The sequence below is a fragment of the Dendrobates tinctorius genome, unplaced genomic scaffold, assembly GCF_039654945.1.
Source record: "Dendrobates tinctorius isolate UK_male_01 unplaced genomic scaffold, ASM3965494v1 ptg000231l, whole genome shotgun sequence".
Classification (NCBI taxonomy): domain Eukaryota; kingdom Metazoa; phylum Chordata; class Amphibia; order Anura; family Dendrobatidae; genus Dendrobates; species Dendrobates tinctorius.
The window spans coordinates 9,451,278-9,467,038 of NW_027361898.1; positions in this window are offsets into that span (position 1 = coordinate 9,451,278).

Sequence of the window (15,761 nt, forward strand, 5' to 3'; positions counted from 1 at the left end):
ATCACACTATAACAACGCGATGCGATCATGTTGTTCCGGTGGTCTCCATGGAGACCCCGGCACCAAGATGGCCGCGGGGTCCTTCTGGGTCCTTCAGTGAGGTGGTTTGCGATAGCCTGCGCTGGCAAGCCTCCTTCACTGCCTGTCAGATCGCTGATCTGACACTGTGCTGTGCAAAGTGTCAGATCAGCGATCTGCTGTAATATAATGATGTCCCACACTGGGACAATGTAAAAAAGTTAAAAAAAAATTATAGTGTGTAAAAATATTTTTTTTAAAAATTTCTAAATAAAGAAGAAAAAATAAATATTTTCCGAATAGATAAATTCATTTATGCAAATAAAAAAAACAACAAAAGTACACATTTGGTATCGCCGCGTCTGTAATAACCCGCTCAGAGGCATGGCTAGGGTTTTGGTTCGGGGGGTGAAACTTCTGAGTGGGCCCCTAACCAGAGAACCTCAGCATATGACCATGCTGTTGCCAAAAATAATCTATATATAAAAAGACCAGTATTGATATTACCGCCATATGGTCAGTGGTAAATAATACCAGTCCTACAGAACATGTAATAGATTATAGCAGAGTTACAGATAATGATTTACCGCTGACGTTACATTCTTTCTGATGGAACCGTTCACTTTTCACATCTTTTCCATCTGGCCCAGACCGACATGACGACTCCTCCAGCCAGGACTCGGCTACAGAGAATACAACAAAGACATGTTTCACTTCTCATATTTTCAGCACTGTCACCAATTGGACTATTCTCAACCGGCACAAACTCCTCATCCTGCTGATACTGCTGCTGTATGTATCCCTATTACTGCACCTGATACCCCAATACTGAGCCGCTGCTGCCGTATGTGTCCCTATTACTGCACCTGATACCCCAATACTGAGCCGCTGCTGCCGTATGTGTCCCTATTACTGCACCTGATACCCCAATACAGAATCGCTGCTGCCGTATGTGTCCCTATTACTGCACCTGATACCAAAATGCTGAGCCGCTGCTGCCGTATGGGTCCCTATTACTGCACTTGATACCCCAATACTGAGTCGCTGCTGCCGTATGTGTCCCTATTACTGCACCTGATACCAAAATGCTGAGCCGCTGCTGCCGTATGAATCCCTATTACTGCACCTGATACCCCAATACTGAGCCGCTGCTGCCGTATGTGCCCCTATTACTGCACCTGATACCTCAATACTGAGCCGCTGCTGCCGTATGTGTCCCTATTACTGCACCTGATACCCCAATACTGAGCCGCTGCTGCCGTATGTGTCCCTATTATTGCACCTGATACCAAAATACTGAGCCGCTGCTGCCGTATGGGTCCTTATTACTGCACCTGATGCCCCAATACTGAGCCGCTGCTGCCGTATGTGTCCCTATTACTGCACCTGATACCCCAATGCTGAGCCGCTGCTGCTGTATGTGTCCCTATTACTGCACCTGATACCAAAATGCTGAGCTGCTGCTGCCGTATGTATCCCTATTACTGCACCTGATACCCCAATACTGAGCCGCTGCTGCCGTATGTGCCCCTATTACTGCACCTGATACCTCAATACTGAGCCGCTGCTGCCGTATGTGTCCCTATTACTGCACCTGATACCCCAATACTGAGCCGCTGCTGCCGTATGTGTCCCTATTACTGCACCTGATACCAAAATGCTGAGCCACTGCTGCCGTATGTATCCCTACTACTGCACCTGATACCCCAATACTGAGCCGTTGCTGCCATATGTGTCCCTATTACTGCACCTGAAATCTCCCCCTGTACAGCTCCCCTATACCCAGTATAATGCCCCCTCACTGTATATATACTGACCCCTTAATATCCCCAAACTATTTATTGGCTCCAAACTGTATGATGGCCCCGTCACTATAATCCCCTCACTGTATGATGGCCCCCTAGATAGCATCCATATACTATTATACACCAGATAGTCCTCAATATAGTATAATGCACTCCCCATAGGCAGAGTCTACAGTATAATGCACCCACATAGGCGGCTTCTATATTATAGTAAACCCCCATAGGCAGAGTCTATAGGATAATGCACACCCCATACGCAGCCTCTATGTTATAATGCACCCTCATAGGCAGACTTTGTATTTTAATGCACCCCCATAGGCAGCCTCTATATTATAATGCACATCCATAGGCAGCCTTTGCATTATAATGCACCCCCATAGGCAGCCTCTATATTATAATGCACCCCCATAGGCAGCCTTTGTATTATAATGCACCCCCATAGGCAGCCTCTATATTATAATGCACCCCATAGGCAGCCTCTATATTATAATGCACTCCCATTCATAGTATTTTTCTTATTACATTGTAAGTCTACAGCCTCACTGTATCTGTCTCTTGATGACCCCCTGTAGTGCATTAATCCCTACGGCCTTTTGTTCTCCTCTGGGAGGCAACTTGTTGGACTACCCCTGGACAAGGAAGGGGGTGGGGGGAAGAACGGCAGCTGGACAGGTCAGTTCCGGTATAGACATGATGGTGAAAAGGCTGCATTTCAGAGAGAAGGATACATTTTTATCCTCTGAATGCTAGAGTTGTGGAATCTCATTTTCCTGGACATTTTATCCTGATACTGGACTGCATTCTTATTCTGGACTATCTTATCCTTTGTGTGGTGGAATGAATATGGACCTTTTCGTATTTTTGCCTGAATAAAGGTCTTGGAATTGTTCACTCTTCGCTTGCTCTGTTGATTGTGTGATACCAGAGAAGGACCCAGTGACAACTGGTGGCAGCAGTGGGATCAACAGAGCGTAACCCAATGGAGAACCACCCACAGAGTGAGTACAGAAATTGGACTGTATGCAGTTTACAGGAGAGAGCCAGAGACCTGGGCCTGCACTACCAGGGACTGACTAAAGAGGCCTTAATCGATCTACTGGTGGGCGCTAGCCCGGCCACCTCCTCCCAGATATCTGAAGGAAAGCACTGGAGACCGGGATCCCCATCCAGAAAAGCCAGTGGATGGTGTGGTATGAAGAAGAGATGGCGGTTCTGGGCCCCGGCGTCTCTCAGGAGTACAAGGAGGAGGCTGCCCGCTGGGCACAGCGGAGACAGGAAGCAATGGAGCTTGAAAAAGGGAGTAACGCAATGGGGAGTGTAACCCCAACAATCCGGGAGACTGTACGGATCACCCGGACAGAGTTTAAGCCATTTGATGAGGCTTCTGGAGATGTGGAGGGGTTCTTCAAAGACTTTGAGCAGCAGTGTGCTGTGATGGAGGTGGCCCACTCTAGCTGGATGCGTTTGTTAGTAGGGCTCCTGAACGGAAGCTTGGCGGAGGCTTACCGAACCACTGATGCACTGCAGAATCGGGATTATAACATTGTAAAGCGGACTATCCTGGATTACCATGCAATCACCCCAGACTCATATAGGGCCAAGTTCCGAGACCTCCCATGCACCACGGGGGGATCGTTTAGGATGTATGCACATAAGATGTCCGAGGCATGTCGGAGATGGCTGGAAGCAGAAAACGCCTTTACTGTGGAAGATGTTATACAGGCGTTCCTTATAGAACAATTTCTTGCCAAGTGCCCTGCAGAGGTACGGGAATGGGTCCGGGAGCGCACGCCATGTACCGTGGATAGAGCTGCAGCCCTGGCCGATGAAGCCCTTACTATCCGGCCGCAATGGAGGAGGCTTCTGGACAATGAACCACGGCCTGCTCCCGCGCCCCGTCCCCCTCCAATTATATCTGCCCTTCCACCTAGTCGCAAGCCGATGACAATCACGGCTCACAATCCTAGGCCCCAACAGTTCCGACCACGACCTGGGGGTATCACAGAGAGGAGGTGTTATGGGTGTGGGCAACCTGGACATTTGCAGTCTGGCTGCCCCTCCAAGATTCGGAGGGAGCCCCATGCAGCCCCACCTCGTCCAGTGCATCTTGTACATTCCACCACACCTGAGGAAGAGCTACCACCACCCCCACCAGAGTGGACCACCGACCACGGCACCATAGATACCCCTCATGGAGTGTACGGACTCCGGCCTCTGTCCTTTAGCTACTCAGAGCAATGGCAACGCCACGTGCAGGATGTCTTTATTGATGGATACAAAGTGTCAGGATTTAGAGACACGGGGGCATTCTTGGCTATCGCTGACCCCGTGTGGTTCGACCTGAAGCAATTTACCAGGGTCCGGGAATTCCCATTGTCCTGGCGGGCGGTGCCCGCAAATATATACAGCGAGCTTCTGTGCGTTTGGATTATGGTTGTGGAGAAAAACTGTGTTGGATTGGAGTTATGGGAGGACTTCCTGCAGATATCCTCCTTGGGAACGACATTGGGGAGTTTCAGTGCCAATTTGTGGGAGCAGTCACCGACTACAGGCCCTTCAAACACTACTTCATCCGGACCCCACCGGGGAGCAACCACCACGAACCGCATCAGAGTCGGTAAGCAATACTTTCGCTGCTACTACCGTGTTTCCCCGAAAGTAGGACCCCCCCGAAAGTAAGACAGGGTGGGGGTTACGGGGGGGTCCTTCAATGTAAGGCCTCCCCCGAATGTAAGGCAGGGTTGGGGACCGCTGTGAAATGTAAGGCCCTTACCTTTGGGCCGCCGCTGTCCCCCATTGGGTCCCCAGGCTCCAGAGGTGTCCTCAGGTGCAGCTGGGCGGGTCCAGCGCTCATGGGGTTAACTCGCCGTGTTAACCCCGCAATCCGCCCAGCTCAACAGCTCATTGGCCGCCCCTGTTCCCCACGTCACCGCCGGCCCCCGGCTCGAGCACTGATTGGTCCAGCAGCTCGGGCTGTAATTGGCCGCCCCAGCCCCACGTCACCGCTGTTTCCCTGCTGATTGGCACAGCGTTCCCTGCAGCACAGGCCTTCCGCACCCACAGACGCACCGCAGAGGAAAACGTCCAGCATTTAAAAACCAAGTAGGGAAACATGTACTGTTATGGGGTATGGGGCTGTGTGCAGTGGGATACGGCACTGTTACGGGGTGTGGGGCTGTGTGCAGTGGGATACGGCACTGTTATGGGGTGTGGGGCTGTGTGCAGTGGGATACGGCACTGTTATGGGGTGTGGGGCTGTGTGCAGTGGGATACGGCACTGTTATGGGGTGTGGGGCTGTGTGCAGTGGGATACGGCACTGTTATGGGGTGTGGGGCTGTGTGCAGTGGGATACGGCACTGTTATGGGGTATAACAGCATGTTAATAAATGTTAATTTATTGGTTAAAAAGAAATTGTCATTTTTTTTCGGCTAATGTAAGACCTCCCCCGAAAGTAAGACAGGGTGGGACTTTTTGGGGTAAAATTAATGTAAGACAGGGTCTTACTTTCGGGGAAACACGGTACATTGGGAGAGTCTTGGGACAGAGAGGAGTTTAGGAGAGAAATAGAGGGTGACACTACCTTAGCAGCCCTTAGGCGAAAGGCAGAAACTGGGCACATGGGAGATAATGAGGATGGCTTCACTCGAGAAAACGGACTGTATTATCGTGTAACAAAGGGCAGTAACCAGGGCAACCCTGACGCAACGACCAGGCAACTCATTGTCCCTCAGAAGTACAGGGCACAGCTACTTCAACTGGCCCATGACATCCCCTTGGCTGGGCATCAAGGGAGAAAAAGGACTGAAAAGAGACTCACCCAAAGTTTTTACTGGCCGGGCGTCTCGCAGTCTGTAGCCCATTATTGCCGCACCTGTAATGTGTGCCAGCGAATGCGGCATCCAGGAGCTCGACATAAGGTACCCCTGCAATCCCTGCCCATAATTGAGGAACCATTTCAACGTGTAGCCGTCGACATCATAGGTCCTCTGGCCCACCCCAGCAGGTCGGGGAAAAAATATATCCTGACCGTGGTGGACTATGCCACTAGGTATCCTGAAGCTGTGGCCCTGTCCAGTATTACAGCAGTAAAGGTAGCCGAGGCCCTTGTTACCATCTTTACCCGGGTAGGGTTTCCTAGTGAAATATTGTCAGATCAAGGCACTCAGTTCTTGTCAGATCTGGTCCAGTCCCTATGGCATACCTGTGGTGTTCGAGCCATTCGCACCACCCCATACCACCCGCAGACCAACGGACTATATGAACGCTTTAATGGAACCCTAAAACATATGCTGAGGGCTTTTGTTGACGTTGAAAAAGACTGGGAAAAGTACCTGCCACATCTCTTCGCCTATCGGGAGGTTCCCCAAGAGTCCACAGGGTTCTCTCCCTTCGAACTACTGTTTAGCCGGAAGGTCCGTGGGCCTCTCACTCTTCTGAAAGAACATTTGGAGGGAGACATCTCAGATACCGGAATGCCCATCGTTCCCTATGTTCTAGAGCTCAGAGACCGTATCGCCCAGCTAGCTACCTTCGCTAAAGAACATCAGCGAATGGCCCAGTCCAGACAAAAAACTTGGTATGACCGTAATGCCAGGAACCGGGAATTTATAGAAGGACAGCAAGTGCTCATGATTACTGCTTCCCCTGCCAACAAACTTCAAGCAGTGTGGGAAGGCCCTTACCAGGTTGTCAAGAAAATTAATGACACTAACTATGTTATTGCCCTGGACTCTAGTGGTCGACGACAGAAAACCGTCCACATTAACATGCTGAAAGACTACCACGACTGATCTCTGCCTGTTCTAGCTGTCTGCCACCCCCCTAGTGATACCGCCACCGACGAGTATCTCCCAGATCTCCTCCAGGTTGCCCAAGTGGGAGGATCACTGGAACAAGTGCCCCTGGGCTCCCATTTATCGGATATACAAAAGGACGATATTGTCGCCGTACTAAGGCCGAGGGCTGCTGCTTTCTCCTCAAAGCCGGGGAAGACTACTCTCACCAGTCACCATGTGGAAACCCCCGGACAACGCCCCATCCAGCAAGCTGCCAACCGGGTTCCAGAGGCTGTTCAAGGAATGATAAAGAACGAACTGGAGGAGATGAAACAACTGGGAGTTATTCAGCCATCTCACAGTTCTTGGGCCTCTCCTGTCGTCCTGGTCCCCAAGAAGGATGGTACAACACGATTCTGTGTTGATTACAGACAACTAAATGATGCCACCAAGAGTGATGCTTATCCCATGCCCAGGATTGATGATCTATTGGATCGTCTGGCCAGTGCCCAATTTGTGACCACGTTAGACTTGAGCAAGGGGTACTGGCAGATACCCCTAACGGAGGACGCTCGGGAGCGCTCAGCCTTTATTACTCCATTTGGGCTTTATGAGTTCCTGGGAATGCCCTTTGGGATGAAAACTGCCCCCGCTACTTTCCAGAGACTGGTGGATCGACTGTTACAACAATGTCAGGACTTTGCCTGTGCTTACTTAGACGACATCGCCATTTTTAGCACAACCTGGGAGGAACATCTTAAACACTTGGGCATAGTGCTGGACTGTATCCTTACTGCACAACTGACCATTTGCCCTGATAAGTGCCAAATAGGGATGGCTGAGGTGCAGTACCTCGGGCATAGAGTAGGGGGTGGGACACTAAGGCCTGAGCCTGCCAAGGTGGAAGCCATTAGCAACTGGTGTAGACCCCAGACTAAAAAGCAGGTACTTGCATTTTTAGGAACTGCTGGTTACTATCGCAAATTTGTTTCTAACTTCAGCACCTTGGCCAAGCCCCTAACCGACCTGACCCGCAAGAACATGCCTAGGAATGTGACGTGGACGACAGCATGCGAGGATGCCTTTTCAGCGTTAAAGACTGCCCTCGTCACTGCTCCTGTCTTGGCTGCCCCGGATTATAAACGCAGGTTCCTCGTGCAGACAGATGCATCCACCTTTGGGATTGGGGCAGTACTTTGCCAAGTGAACGCCGCCAGAGAAGAACATCCTGTTGCTTTTGCCAGTCGGAAACTACTGGATCGGGAAGTTGCCTATGCCACTATTGAAAAGGAGTGCCTTGCCATCGTATGGGCGCTAAAAAAATTGCAGCCCTACTTGTATGGCAGAGACTTTACAATTGTTACAGACCACAACCCCCTCACATGGCTGAATCGCGTATCAGGGGACAATGGAAGATTGCTGCGATGCAGCTTGTCCTTACAACCCTACAGCTTCTCCATCCAATACCAGAGAGGAAGACAACACCAGAACGCCGATGGACTGTCTCGACAAGAAGAACCATAGGCTCCCCAGGCCGACCTACCCCTGCCACTGTACAAGGAACAATAAATAACTGAGCAATGTGGACTAAAGTGAGCAGGCCAGAGGTCTGTGTAGACCTCATGGCGTGCTCACTTATTATGGGGGGGGAGAGGTTGTGATGTGTGATATGTTATGTGGATGTCATTTTTTGTATATTCCTATTTTTAACAATTCCAGTTATTTTCATAGTGTTTTTCTTATTACATTGTAAGTCTAGAGCCTCACTGTATCTGTCTCTTGATGACCCCCTGTAGTGCATTAATCCCTAAGGCCCTTTGTTCTCTTCTGGGAGGCAACTTGTTTGACTACCCCTGGACAAGGAAGGGGGTGGGGGGAAGAACGGCAGCTGGACAAGTCAGTTCCGGTAGAGACAAGATGGTGAAAAGGCTGCATTTCAGAGAGAAGGACCCATTTTTATCCTCTGGTGCTAGAGTTTTGAAATCTCATTTCCCTGGACATTTTATCCTGATACTGGACTGCATTCTTATTCTGGACTATCTTATCCTTTGTGTGGTGGACTGAATATGGACCTTTTCGTATTTTTGCTTGAATAAAGGTCTTGGAATTGTTCACTCTTCACTTGCTCTGTTGATTGTGTGATACCAGAGAAGGACCCCGTGACACAGCCTATTATAATGCACTCCCCATAGGCAGCCTATTATAATGCACCCCCATAGGCAGCCTATTATAAAACACCCCCTAGGCAGCCTATTATAATGTACTCCCTATAGGCAGCCTATTGTAATGCACTCCCCATGGGCAGCCTATTACAATGCACCCCCATAGGCAGCCTATTATAATGCACCCTCATAGGTAGCCTATTATAATGCACCCCCTTAGGCAGCCTATTATAATGCACCCCCATAGGCAGCCTTTCCCTTATAATGCACCCCATTACAAAAAATAATAAATCCAATACTCACCTCTCTTCCTCCCAGCTCCTGTGCTGCTCCCTGCTCTCCCGCTCATCTGATAGTGGGCACCGGGCAGTGACATCATTGCGCCCGCTGTCAGAGGGGGATGATGGGAGAAGGAGCGCTCGCTCCTTCTCTCATCAGTGCGGTCAGCTGTATTTATCGGCTAGATGCCTTCACAGCTGACCCTGCGATGACAGGCGGGGGGCCCACTGCTGGCACCGAGCCCCCCCCTCCTGCTCTGCCGCAGAATGTAATTGTATGGGCGCACTGAGCACGCCGATACAATTACAGTAGCGTAGCTTCGGGTGGGCCCCCTCAGAGCGCAGGGCCTGGAGCCACTGCCCCCTCTGGCCCCCCGGTAGCTACACTACTGAATCCACTCTATAAAACTGTCCTACTAGTTAACCCCTTCAGTGAACACTGTAAAATAAATAAATAATAAACGAGGCAAAAAACAATTCTTTATCATCATACCGCTGAACAAAAAGTGCAATAACAAGCAATCAAAAAGACGAATGTAAATAAAAATGGCATAGCTGAAAACGTCATCTTGTTCCACAAGAAACAAGCCACCTTACCGCTCCATCAGCAAAAAATAAAAATGTTATAGCTCTCAGAATAAAGCAATGAAAAAATAATATTTTTTTCTAGAAAATAGTTTTTATTGTGTAAAAGCGCCAAAACATAAAAAAAGATATCAATAAGGTATCGCTGAAATCGTACTGACCCGAAGAATAAGGCTGTGTGCACACGCTGCGGAAAAGGTGCGGATTCATCCGCGCGGATTTTGTACAATCAGCAGGTGAAACCGCAGGTCAAAAGACCTGCGGTTTTACCTGCGGATTGCTCTGCGGTTTTGCCCTGCGGTTTTTCATCTCCTCAATGGAGGAGATGGCAAACCGCAGGAGAATCCGCAGAAAGAATTGACATGTCAATTCTTTCTGCGGATTGAAAACCGCAGATAATCCGCGCGGAAAATTCCGCACCGTCTGCACTGCGGTTTTTGATTCCCATAGGGAATCATTGTACTGTACACCGCAGCAGAAACTGCTGCGGGTCCGCAGCGGCCAAAACCGCTGCGGAACCGCAGCAAAATCCGCAGCGTGTGCACACAGCCTAAAGCTGTCTTATCAATTTTTCCACACACGGAACGTTATAAAAAAAACAAAACTAAAAGCAATTCCTGAATTGATGGTTTTTGGTCATTCTGTCCCCCGAAAATCGGAGTAGAGAACGATCAAAAAATGTCATATGCCCCAAAATGGCACCAATAAAAACGTCAACTTGTCCTTCAAAAATCAAGCCATCAAATCACTCTGTCGACTGAAATATATAAAAATTATTGCTCTCAAAATATGGTGATGCCAAAACTAGTTTTCGCAATAAAAAGCGTATTTTAGTTTGTGACGGCTGTCAAACATAAAAAACGGTATACCGTATATACTCGTGTATAAAATACACCAACCAACCATTCAAAAGACCTCTTTACCAAAGAAAACCAGACAGGGTTTACTTATTAAATATTATTTTATTATATTTGTATTATACAGGTGGTTATATTAAAACCAATTAAAACAAAAAAAGTGCACGTATAGGAACAATTTAACAATGTTCAGAAAAATAATAGGACCCAATTTATATATCAAATATGTATACCTCATATATTATGAAATGACCATTTTCCAAAAGAGATTGTAGAAAAGTGCAAAAAATACATAAAAATAATAATATAATAATAAATAAATAACACATATAAAAAAAGTGCAAGGTGCAATGTGCAAAATTGTCACATAGTGATGTTATATACAAAAAAATAAAAATGTGCCTTTAAAGCCACATTTGTATATATTCACAAAGTTTTTCACATGTCCAACATAAAGTGCAGAGTGCCTGTGCAATAAGAACTGTGCACAATATATAAAGCAAACAGTGCCACCTTTTTCTCTGGAAAATTGCAATTAGTTCATATATAGCACGGTATAACATAAACAGATCATTACCTATAGGGGTCACCACATCCCTATCACGCGCTCCCCGACGCGCGTTTCAAAATCTTTCCTTCATCTGATGCTATATATGAACTAATTGCAATTTTCCAGAGAAAAAGGTGGCACTGTTTGCTTTATATATTGTGCACAGTTCGTATTGCACAGGCACTCTGCACTTTATCTTGGACATGTGAAAAACTTTGTGAATATATACAAATGTTGCTTTAAAGGCACATTTTTATTTTTTTTATATAACATCACTATGTGACAATTTTGCACATTGCACCTTGCACTTTTTTTATATGTGTTATTTATTTATTATATTATTATTTTTATGTATTTTTTGCACTTTTCTACAATCTCTTTTGGAAAATGGTCATTTCATAATATATGAGGTATACATATTTGATATATAAATTGGGTCCTATTATTTTTCTGAACATTGTTAAATTGTTCCTATACGTGCACTTTTTTTGTTTTAATTGGTTTTAATATAACCACCTGTATAATACAAATATAATAAAATAATATTTAATAAGTACACCCTGTCTGGTTTTCTTTGGTAAAGAGGTCTTTTGAATGGTTGGTTGGTGTATTTTATCCTTGACAGTGTGTAATCACTGATTTCACTGGACACTGGTGGTATATTCTATTAATTTTATTATTATTATTATTGTTATTTATTTTTATTATAATATACAATAATATATTACATCCAGTGTTGGTGTGTTTTCTTTTATACTCGTGTATAAGCCAACCCGTGTATAAGCCGACCCCCCTAATTTTGCCATAAAAAACTGGGAAAACTTATTGACTCGCGTATCAGCCTAGGATGGAAAATGCAGCAGCTACTGGTAAATTTCAAAGATAAAAATAGATACCAATAAAAGTAAAATTAATTGAGACATCAGTAGGTGAAATGTTTTTTAATATCCATATTGAATTAGGAGCCCCATGTAATGCTCCATACAGTTCATGATGGCCCCATAAGATGCTCCATACAACATACACCCCATATAATGCTGCACAAAGGTTAATAATGCCCCATCAGATGCTCCATAGAATAATATGCCTGTTACGTTGTGGACACAGGTGACGAGAGTGGACCCACTGGACCGTGGCGCCGAGCTCTCCCCGAGCGAGCGCACCAAGTGGACCGACCCCTATACAGGGACCGTTAGGGAACAGACTCGGGAAGTTCTAGCGCCACGGCAGCCAGGACCAGGGGTCGGCTCAGGAGGGTGAACTAGTGATGAGGAACAGAGGAAGGTCCAGAGAGGAACCAGGGTGACCAGGGTCCAGCGACTGCGGAAGAGGAGAAGGACGGAGGAAGGGGGGGGTCCAGGAAGAGGCGAACTGAAAAGGAAGGAGACACAAGGGTTAGGCAGGAGGAACGACCAGAGGGACAGAGGAACACTGAGGACACAGGAACTAACAGGAGGCACAAAACACAAGGAATAAACTAGAGAGCAGCTAGCAAGGAACAAGCAGCAGGGAGCACGGCCTAGACAACCGAGAGGCAACTCAATAGTCAGGCGCCTCCACTAAGGGAGGGCGGCCTGAAATACCTGGTGGTGGCCTCTGATAGGTCGGGGGGCCGGTCCGGGTCAGGTCACGGCAGACAGGTGGCTGCCGGTAGCAGCGTGCGGCTTATCCCTCCGGCGCGTGCGCAGAGGCACAGTGCGCGCGGCCGAGGGAAGTGGAGGAGAACGTCGGGACGCCGGTCGCCGGAAAGCAAGGGAAGTGGAGGCGCGCGTGCAGGACGCGTCAGAGGAGAGAGTCGGGGCAGAAGCAGGAGCGGTGAGTAAGGCAGCGGGAGCGGTGCTAACAGTACCCCCTCTCTTACACTCCCCTCCACTGCGTCTGGCTAAAAACCTCTTAAGAATGCGAGGAGCATTGATATTCTCCTGCGGCTCCCAGGATCTCTCCTCGGGACCAAAACCCTTCCAGTCGATCAAAAAAAAGGTTTTACCTCTAACTTTTCTCGAGGCCAGGATGTCTTTTACCTCGAAGACGTCATCAGACGTAACAGGAAGAGGAGAAAGGTTCGGGGCCGGGTGAAACCGATTCAGGACAACCGGTTTAAGGAGGGAGACGTGGAAGGAGTTGGGGACCCGAAGCGACGCAGGCAACTCCAGTTTGTAAGATACGTTGTTCAGACGTTTGAGAATCTTGAAAGGCCCAATGTAGCGCGGTCCCAACTTGTAGGAAGGGAGCTTTAGCCTAATGTACTTGGCCGATAACCAAACTTGTTGACCTGGGAGGTAGTTGGGAGCATCCAAGCGTCTTTTGTCAGCGTGCCTCTTCATGCGTTCCCCCGACCTCTGGAGGGCCTCCTTAGTTTCGGACCAGATCTGAGAGAACTCTTGGGTCAGGGAGTCGGCTGCAGGCACACCGGAGGAACCGGACAAAGGTAGAGGAACACCAGGGTGCATGCCAAAGACTACGAAAAATGGAGACTTGGCTGATGACTCGCTGGGATGGTTATTGTAGGAGAACTCTGCCCAGGGAAGTAGATGGACCCAGTTATCCTGATGAGCGTTAGAGAACTGCCGTAAGTAGGACGCTAGTACCTGATTAACGCGTTCAACCTGACCATTGGACTGGGGATGGTATGCGGATGAAAAGTCCAGTTTTATCTCTAGAAGTTTACACAAGGCCCTCCAAAACCGAGAGGTGAACTGTACCCCTCGATCGGAAACAATATGCTGTGGAAAGCCGTGGAGGCGGAAGATGTGCTGGATAAAAATCTTCGCCAACTCTGGAGCGGAGGGCAGCGCAGGTAGAGGAACAAAATGGGCCATCTTGGAGAAGCGGTCAACAGCTACCAGGATAGTCGTAGATCCGGAAGACTTGGGCAGATCCGTGATGAAATCCAAACCAATATGTTGCCATGGAACCGAAGGAATCGGGAGAGGAAGCAGAAGGCCGGCGGGTGGTCGCCTAGGAATCTTGACCTTGGCGCAAGAGGGACAGGAGGCCGTGAAGTCTGTCACATCCTGGCGGAGTGAGGGCCACCAGTAAAAACGAGCGATGAGCTCAAATGTCTTCTTGACTCCGACATGTCCGGAAACTTTCGAGGAATGTCCCCAATGCAGTACCTTTCTGCATCTGGGACGTAGGTCTTGCCGGGAGGAGGAGTAATCAGTCTCACCGGGGCCACAGTGATGATCTTAGCGGGATCGATAATGTGAGATGGTTCCTCCATCAGATCAGCGGGCTGCAGAGACCGGGACAATGCGTCCGCCTTGATGTTCTTTGGCCCGGGACGGAAACGCAATTCAAAATCGAACCGACCAAAGAAGAGGGACCATCTGGCCTGCCGAGGGTTAAGTCTCTGGGCTGACTGGAGATATGCAAGGTTCTTGTGGTCGGTAAAGATGGTAAACGGATGGACCGAGCCTTCAAGGAGGTAACGCCACTCCTCGAGTGACAACTTTATGGCCAACAGCTCGCGATCCCCGATGGCGTAGTTACACTCCGCCGGCGAGAAGGCCTTTGAAAAGAACCCGCAGGTAACCAGGCGGCCGGACGGGGACCTCTGTGAGAGCACTGCACCTGCTCCGGTGGAGGAGGCGTCTACCTCCAGGATGAATGGCTTATTAGCCTCGGGTCGGTGTAGAACAGGTGCGGTCGCGAAGGCTTGCTTCAGGCAGGAAAAGGCCTCTTCAGCCTCCGGAGGCCAGGACGAGGAGTTGACGCTCTTGCGAGTGAGACTGGAGATGGGTTTGATGATGGACGAAAAATGTGGCACAAATTGACGGTAATAGTTGGCGAAGCCGAGGAACCTTTGAATCGCCTTGACCCCCACAGGGCGAGGCCATCGAAGAATAGCCGACAGTTTCTCAGGATCCATCTCCAGCCCAGAATCTGAAACGATGTAGCCCAAGAAAGGCAAGGAAGACTGCTCAAAGAGACACTTCTCAAGCTTCGCGTAGAGGCGATTCTCCCGCAGACGTTGTAAGACCAGACGAACACTCCTCCTATGGGACGCCAGATCCGGGGAAAAAATAAGGATGTCGTCCAGATATACCACCACGCAGGAGTACAACAAGTCTCGGAAGATATCATTAACAAACTCCTGAAAGACCGCGGGAGCATTGCAGAGACCGAAGGGCATAACCAGGTATTCGTAATGCCCGTCCCGGGTGTTAAAGGCGGTCTTCCATTCGTCACCAGGGCGAATGCGGATGAGGTTGTAAGCCCCACGTAGATCCAACTTTGAGAAAATGCGGGCTCCCCGTAACCGGTCAAAGAGTTCAGGAATGAGAGGCAACGGATATTTGTTCTTCACAGTAATGTCGTTCAGGCCCCGGAAATCAATACAAGGACGGAGAGAACCGTCTTTCTTCTTTACAAAGAAAAACCCGGCTCCGGCCGGGGAAGAAGATTTCCGTATGAACCCTCGAGCTAAATTCTCACGAATATACTCGGACATGGCCGTAGTCTCTGCAGGGGACAAGGGATAAATTCGCCCTCGGGGCGGAGTGGTCCCGGGTCGCAGATCAATAGGGCAGTCATACGGGCGATGCGGAGGAAGAACCTCTGCCTCCTTCTTGTCAAATACGTCAGAGAAAGCCCAGTATGCGGCTGGAAGAGCCTCGGGACCCGAGGAGGCTGGTGGAGGGTTAGCCGGGCGGACAGGCCCCAGACACTTCTCTTGGCAGGGATGCCCCCAGCGGAGGACCTCACCGGAACGCCAATCCAAGACAGG